This window comes from Macrotis lagotis, unplaced genomic scaffold (assembly GCF_037893015.1).
Source record: "Macrotis lagotis isolate mMagLag1 unplaced genomic scaffold, bilby.v1.9.chrom.fasta BILBYCTG078, whole genome shotgun sequence".
Classification (NCBI taxonomy): Eukaryota; Metazoa; Chordata; class Mammalia; order Peramelemorphia; family Peramelidae; genus Macrotis; species Macrotis lagotis.
Genome location: NW_027421985.1, coordinates 328,832 through 337,175, shown reverse-complemented (window position 1 = coordinate 337,175; position 8,344 = coordinate 328,832). Strand labels below are relative to the sequence as shown.

Below are 8,344 nucleotides of genomic sequence, written 5' to 3'. Positions count from 1 at the left end.
GTCCAGATGACCATTCAGTTCCTTGGGTTGAAGAGATAATCTGGTTTGGGTTTGAATTTTATGCTCTTTTCCCTAGATTAGCTTGCTGGTCTAGATTGTAAAACCACATTCCTTATTAATGAGGGTGGGTCAGTGGGGGGTGGGAATCCAGTTAGGATAAATGTTATTCTTGGACCTTTTGCTTTTGCCTCAATCTCTGTGATTGATTGTGCCCCATTCCTCGAGAAATGAATAAAGCTTTCTCTTCATACCTTGAGAGATCTCCAAAATTTATTTAAGTGGCATTTGTCCCACACAGTTTGGGGTCTTGTTGCCAGGATAGCAGGCAGTTTGTCATTTCCTGGGAAGCCTTGATTTCCCTTCTGTGCAAATGACCCAAAGTGGAGTGACTTGGTAGGAAGAGAACAGCAAATCCACGGCAAGAACCTGAGGTCAGTAAGGACAAAGAACAGTCATTAAAGGTCTGTGGACAGAGACTCAAAAGACATAAGCCTAGACCTTGGAATCTGAGGGCACTAGATTCCTGGAGGATCCATTTGGATGACTGAAGTTTGGGGGTAACCCCTTTTGGTTTGGGCATAAAAGACTTGGATCTAAGGGCACTTGATCCTGAGAGGTCTCTGTCAATATTAAAAATGGGAAGGACCCTGTCCTGAGCCTTCCCCTGTGGTAAATCAGGTAAATAAGACTGAAATATAAAGGAAAAGTAAGAAGAAAATGATTAAATATTGTTGCCTTGTCTGGGAAAACAAAGATATAGGAGAAGGAACAAATATGGTCTGCCTTTGGGAGGGAGAGATTGTCAGAAGAGAGGCTGAAATCTATCCTCTCTGCATTCCTGAGTCATCAGGAATTTGCCATTGTCCTGTGTTTTGAAATTGTCACTTTGGAAAATTCTGTTGCATTTTGTATGATCTGTGTTTGTGCCTTTTCTGTCTTTATGTTTAAAATGTCTATTTACTTGTTTGATTTGTTAAACAGGGAAAGGAGGAGGTAGCAAGTTCCCCTAAAGTGTTCCTTAGGTAGCCTCATTTTGTTTTTGGATTTTTAGGCAGTATTTATCTAACTTTCTCTGGCTCTTCCCTGGAGCCTGCTTTCTGCCTGTGTTACAATAGATAATATGATCCCACCCTGCTCACTCCTAGGTTGTCTCTGGGGGACTTAAAAGAGGGATTTTTATTTTGATTAAAAAGGAATGGATTATGGAGGCCAAACTATTCACCGTATTGTTCTAACATTATGAGAAGGCCCCCCCTTCCCTATTTATGTTCCCTTCTCTTTCCAATTTTCCATGATTCTGTGGTGCTAGAATGATTTTTCCCCTTACTCTCTTTTAGAAAAAGGACTAAGAGAAAGTTACCTCAGGAAGAATTAGTAAAATATGTGTTCAAAGGACCTTATTTTGAAGTTAAACAGGAAAGAGATTATCATGGAAAGAAATGCTATTTTAATTTGAAAAAAGAGGTTACAAAATAAATTTCAGAAAGACTATGAGAATCAGGATAATCCTGAAGTATATAATGTGATTACCAAGATATGCCAATATGGGAAATTAAATAGTTAATCTTTTCCCAGAATGATATGGTAAAGCTTCAGGAGTTTATCAGTTTAGATTCTGGTAATGTTGGTTATTACAGAAAATTATGGGACATGTAAGGATCTAAGAACAGATGATCACCCCCCCCCCCCAAAAAGGATTGTCCCTCTATAAAAGTTATTCAGCTTACTCTATTTGAAGAAGGCGAGGACAGGGAATGTTCTGATTACGCTAAGGGATTTTTGTATGACTGTTTGCCTTCTCCAGGGTTTTAGGAGTTATAATAAAGAAATGCAAAAAATTACAAGATTGGGATGAAAAATGTATTGTGAAAAGTGGAATCATATCTGTGGTTTATATAACTGTATAAGCTATGTGATTCTAATTCAGAATAGTATAAATTAAAGTCAAGAAGAGCTAATGAAAAGGAATTAAGTATGGAAATTGTTGAAGCTTATAGACAGAAGGATTGAGCAGGTTTGACTTTGTATACCACAGATGGATTTTGGGAACTTTGTAAAGTGGTTTACAAATCATTCTAAAAGGAGAAAGAAGTGGTTGTGCATCAACCCCCACGTGGAAATCAGCCTCTCCCTCACCCAATGGTACTATGGTACTTTGCTAGGTGTGCAGAGTTAGAGAAAGGGGAGGGGGATTCTTAAGAAAAAAAGCAAGCTGTGCTTTGGGGAAGAGTTTAGAAAAAGTTCAAAAGAAAGAACATTTAAGGGAAAGAGTGAGAAATTAGTGGAGGGAAGATTTCCTATCATTATATGCCTTCTCCCTGGGTTGGGGGAAGAATTGGTGCATTGGACACTTGGTGGTGTCAATCTCATCCACCGGCTTGTTAAGACTTGGTTTTGGAAAGGACTCTGAGGGTTTTGAAAGAGGGATACTAGTGTTGTAACATTCTGACAAAATTTGTACAGAATGGGAGGAATTAAATAAGCTAGATTGTTAAATTAGTTTGAGATTAAACTATTTTAACACTATTGTAAGTTTTGCAAGGAGTTTGGGATTTTCAAACTATTGTAACACCTTTGGGTTAAAGAAAAGTGGTATCAGGTTACTAAGAATAGAAATACCTAGGTTACCAGGGATGTTTACTAATTTTCTTTGGAAAAAAAACTCTAATTGGTTTTAATGTTAAGTTTAATAATGCTAACCATTGTATTTTTATTTTGGATAGCGTTTTTGGAATGTGAGTGCTGGATTCTCTGTATAAGTTTTTATCAAAATTTTATCTAAATTTTTTAATCAGACAACTGTTGGAAAGTTAGTGGAGTTGTAATTACATTGGAGTTTTAAATATGTCAAATGTATGACACTGGATTCTGAGAACTTGGGAGACAAAAGCATAAAGAACATGGGATATTCATTTTGCTCTTGTTCTAAGGGAAATGAGATGTTTAAATAAGAATTTTATGATTAATGTATATTAACAATGCATGTTTAATTTTAAAGAAGTCAAGAATGTGGACTTCTCTCTTACTGCAGACAGCTGATGGGGGGCTCTGAACAAATTCAATTGTGGGCCCAAGTGTAAGGTAACATTGATAAGTAAGATGTTTTTATCAGTTATGTGATATTCTTTTGTAACTACAAGGAGATTATATTTGCAATGTTTAGCTGTACTATTGTGAATATGTTATTTAAATACTGTATTGTTTAAGTCTAGGATTAATGCAATTGCTTTGAAGGACAATAAGGAAAATATGAAAAATTAGGACCCTTTCTGGGATAGATCTCAGGGTTCATGTATAATGTAATAATAGAGGGATTGCTTTGTACAATCTAGTAATTTCTGTGTTACTCTGTCACTCTTATTGCGGTTCTGTTATAATGAAATTAATAATGCATGTTGGAAATTTAAAGCTGCCTAAGATGTTTTAATGGTTTTGAAGAATTCTGAAAAGTAATTTGTATGTTAGGGGGTGGCTGGGTGGTACAGTGGATAAAGCACTGGCCCTGGAGTCAGGAGACCTGGGTTCAGGTCAGGCCTCAGATACTTTGTGATTGTCTGGCTGTGTGACCTTGGGCAAGTCACTTAACCCCAATTTACTTGACAAAACAAAAATAGCCATTTGTATGCTGAGGATGGCTAGTGGGTAAACAATATATAGAAGTGTCTAACTATACATGCATATATATATATATGAATTGGGAATATTTTAGATCTAAATGTATATTCCAAAGCAGTGATTGTTTGTTTTGAAGCAAAACCACCATACAATATGGGAAAGATAAACACAAGATAATTTGATATTTCTCCATGCAATCTCCTGGACAAAGGAGGCATTTGTTTGTTGGAATATACAACAGACTAGAAGGAGGTTTCTCTAGCTAAGGGGAATTTGATATACCATCATTATGTATGGATAGAGTAGATATGATTTCAGACAAAGGGATGACTTTAGTAAGAGGTAGGAGACAGGCCTTTAGGGCCAGTCATAGTTAGAATACCAGATAATATGAGCTTTAGGTAGGGGTTTCATTAATTGGGGCTCCATTAAGCTTATAATTGGAATTTAGTGAATTCTATTCACTGGAAGTTCTAATTAGGTAAAACAACCATTTTAGATCACAGGACTTTAATTGATTTTCTCTTATGTCAGATACCAGGATGGTCAACAGAAAGAAATGCTACTTGATAAATGTTATGTTCTTGGAGCCAGGAATGTCAGGAGACAAGGATGGGCAGCCAAAGGGGCAGCTTCTCAGTATGGCTGAGGTTGGACCCCTTTGACTTGATTTCCCCAAAATTACCTTTGCATAATATCTCACCTGGAAGAACAAATCAGGCCTAAGACATTTGATGTACCCATGTGACCTGCCTGGACACTGACATTCAATACATATATTTGTAAAGGAATTTTCCTTTAATGTCCTGGATCTTTATAGTTAGTTACTAAGCAAACTAGAAAAAGAAATATTAGGTGAATTGGATCTAATAGCCAGAGATAGGTGAGGTGTCTGGCTCTGACACCTGCTATCAGCTACATGCTAAGGTAGGAATTCAGTTTCCTTGGTTTTTCTATTAGAGGAGATATTTAGGTAAGAAGAATGGAAAATTCTTAGGATAATTACAGTTACAAGTGCTAGTTTGAGGAAATGAGTGAGTTAGATAAATATATCAGGAAAAGGAAAATATGGGAATATTTGAGAAAAAAATTCATTTTGGTTAAGGATGTTTGAATGGTTATTGTAATGAGAGCAAAGGTTAAAATTGTTTTATTTTAAGCCAGATGCTGGGTAGTCTTAGAACAAAGATGACTCTTGAATGCATGTGTATGGAGAAAACTCCCAGTGAGAATGATCACATTGACTCAAGCTTGTGACTTTGCTCATATATTAAAATACTAATAGAAGTTAAAAGTGTTAAAAGTGAAGTATGTGTGTCAATATGGCAGTAAGGAAAAATTTCAAATGTAATAAGCTCCAGAATCTCATTGTTTTGTGATGGAAGACATGTGTTTTGTACTGAATAAGTGTTAAGCAGTTTCTTTACCAGAAGACAAGTAGTCACCAGAGCTGGAGAGGACTTTTTGGAAGAGATTCAGAGGATGCTGAAGGACATAGGATGCCTCCAAGGGAGAAGAGAAGAGAAGGAAAAGAGAGGAGAGACACTGAACCAGTTCATCTCCACCATCTCTCACCTATTTATACATTGTTTATCTGAAACTTCCCCTTGACTCTGTAAGTGTGACACCCCAACTTATGCCCTTCTCCTTATGGAAAGGTAGAGGGGAGGCAGGGTGACAAGGTTCTCCATTGAGATTGAAATAGAGATTAGTGGGTGGCAGTAGCCCTGGGTCTAAACTAGACACTCAGTCCCTGAACAAAGAGGTGCACTGTGGCACAGGATTCTGATCCAGAGGAGAGAAACACCAGTGGCATATGACTGAGTCAGTTCAGGGTAACTATTGTTTATAAATGACTGGCCAGGGTATTTATCCAGGCAGTAGAAAGTGTCTGAATATGTCCAGCTAAAAGGGTCCCTGGGAAGTAAGGAGGTGATGAGAGAGTTGTTATTTAGACTAAAGGGCCAACTCAGAAATTTGAAGAAATCTCATCAAAATAAAAGAGGAGGGATTGAGTAGGATAAAGTCTGAGATTTCTTCAGTAGAATATTATAGATTGGAGAACAGTTAACTATGTGCCCCTCTTCTCTTAACAAAGCAACCTCTGGGTTATTGGTGAAGAGTCAACTGGCCCCACTTTATCTGCTAAAGTCCAGATGACCATTCAATCCCTGTGGCTGGAGATAATCTGGTTTCAGTTTGAATTTTATGCCCTTTCCCCTAGATTAGGTTGCTGGTCTGGATTGTAAAACCACATTCCTCATTAATGAGGGTGGGTCAGTGGAGGGCCAGAATCCAGTTAGGATAAAAGTGATTCTTGGCAGCTTTTGCTTTTGCCTCAATCTCTGTGATTGATTGTGCCCCATCCTCAAGAAATGAATAAAGCTTTCTCTTCCTACCTTGAAAGATTTCCGAAATTTCTTTAAGTGGCATTTGTCCCATACATATGGGTATCCAAAATAGAAATGGACACATGTGGTACATGAAACAAGGGCCTCTAATCTCCTATATCCCTAAAAGGCCAGCTATTGCCAAGGTCACAGAACCTTTCAGATTCTCCCCCACATGGGTTCAAACTCCTTATCAAACTTCCCTTCCCCACAATTTGGCAGGTACCCAGTCCTTTGAAAGATGTAACATGGATGTGTGAATCTGACACTTAACCTGGGATCAGTTCATTCACTAATCCACCTTTTAATTCTGGGGTCCCTTGTTTTCCTCTTGCCTGTCCATCCCCTTCCTCTGTAGAGAGAAATTCCTCCTGCTTCCCTGTAATATATAAAGTAGCTTGAATTACATTTCTAAGCCAAGATTCATCCAATTCTACCACTTGAGCGCGTTTGCTCCTTTTTTACTATTTATTTCTCTATAAGATATAAACTGCTTTGCTCAGTTTCTCATAACTAATGAAGAAATGGAACCTAATCACTTATCACAATCAGCACAGCAACCAAACATGACACCAGAAGCAGTGTTGTAAAACCAGTCACCCACTTCTGTAATGGAAAGAAGGTGCATTCTCTTATCTCTTCTCTTGAAAAGTGACAGTAATTATTGTACAGTGAGCCAATATTGTTTTCAGGCACTTATCTGGTTCTATCAGGTTCAAAGATAAGAGACAAAAGATGGAAAATAGAATAATAGAAAAGGTACAAGGTGGCAAAAGTTTAGAAATGTTGCAAGGAGGAAATTATGGAAACATAAAACAAGCATATTGACCTGAGGGGCAGAATATAGAGGTGTTACCAAAGGCAAATAGAGGAAATCAGAATAAATCATGTGAGAAGTATAGTCCTGAAAATGGGATTGGAATTATTTTCAAAAATGCTCCCCTAAAGCAATCATTATACTAGAATGATTCATAGTTAAGCTTTTCTCTGGGCTTCAAATTTCCATCATTGTTATCTAAATATCCCCATTGGGAGACACAAAGTCCCTAGTGGAATAGAAATGTCTTAAGTCTTTCCCAAACCCACTCCTGAGGCCTTTGCTGCAGAAGCCCACTCTACCCAGCTCTTCACTAGATGTGTGGGTCCCCTATAGAAATCCAGCCTCTACAAATGGAAGTCACTGTTCCTGCCAGCCTGATGCAGCTTCTGCCTCCCCCTCCTTCCCCATTCCCCCTCCCCCTCCTTGTATTCCATCCCCTCCCCCATCCTACCTGAGCCACTGTTGCTGCTGATGACCTTCCCCTTCAGCCCTCTTAATTCCTTTGCTGTCCAGCTGGAGTATCAACAGTTTCCAACTGCCTCCATCTTCCTCTCTGCTCTGCTCTTCTCTGCTCTGCTGTGAAATAAACAGTTTAGTTCCTAAATTTTTCAGGTCTGAATTAGTCTACTAAATGAATTCTTCCACGTTTTCCCAAAGCCCTGAAACTATGGTGTGGGACAAAAGCCACTTAGATGAATTTCAGAGATCTTTCAAGGTATGAAGAGAATTTTTTTTTTCCTTTCTCAGGGAACAGACCCCAATGAATTACAGAGATTGAGGCAAAAGCAAAACAACCAAGAATCACATTTATCTTAACTAGATCCCACCCCCTCACTGACCCAAACTCATTAATGAGGAATGTGGTCTTTACAATCTAGACTTGTAAATTAATCTAAGGAAAAGAGTATATAATTCAAACCAAAACCAGAATATCCCTTCAGCCCCAGGAATTGAATGGATATCCAGAATTCAAGAGATAAGATGGGGTCAGTTGACTCTTCAATGATATCCCAGAGGTTGCTTTGTCAAGGGAGGAGGGGAACATAGTTAACTATTTTCCAATCTAAACTATTCTACTGAAGAAATCTCAGACTTTATTCCACTCAATTCCTCCTCTTTTATTTTGATGAGATTTTTTTCAAATTTATGAGTAGGCCCTTAAAGTCTAAAGAAAAACCCCCTGACCATCTCATTTCTTCCAAGGGACTCTTTTAGATAAGCCCTATAACTGCCATGATAATAGGTCCATTTCCAAATTTGCTGTACCTGCTTCCACTGACAAGTTTTTTTTTTTACAAATGTCTTTAGAAAGCTCTTCCTGGTTCCAAAATTGATCAAAATAAATTCCTGATTTTGTACTATTGAACCAACCCCAAGAATAGCTAATATACCTACTGATGCTCCTTAAATTGAGTTAATAATGCCACCCAATAATCTCCCTCTTTCTCTCTCAATGGGTAACATTTTCATAACCCTGAAGAAATTTCAGACTTTTTCCCACTCACTATTAATCTTAAAA

General features: G+C 38.0%; 1 long non-coding RNA gene across 2 annotated transcripts; it reads right to left on the bottom strand.

Moving 5' to 3' along the window:
• Positions 1 to 270: 270 nt before the first annotated feature.
• On the bottom strand, positions 271 to 7,888 carry LOC141504076 (uncharacterized). Of its 2 annotated transcripts, XR_012473203.1 has the most exons (4): positions 7,745 to 7,888; positions 7,277 to 7,398; positions 6,307 to 6,384; positions 271 to 426 (listed from the first exon to the last, which is right to left on the bottom strand). It is a non-coding gene; the product is annotated as an uncharacterized LOC141504076 (long non-coding RNA). The 2 variants fall into 2 exon arrangements; XR_012473204.1 differs by lacking the exons at positions 7,277 to 7,398; positions 7,745 to 7,888 and adding an exon at positions 7,092 to 7,221.
• Positions 7,889 to 8,344: the final 456 nt, after the last annotated feature.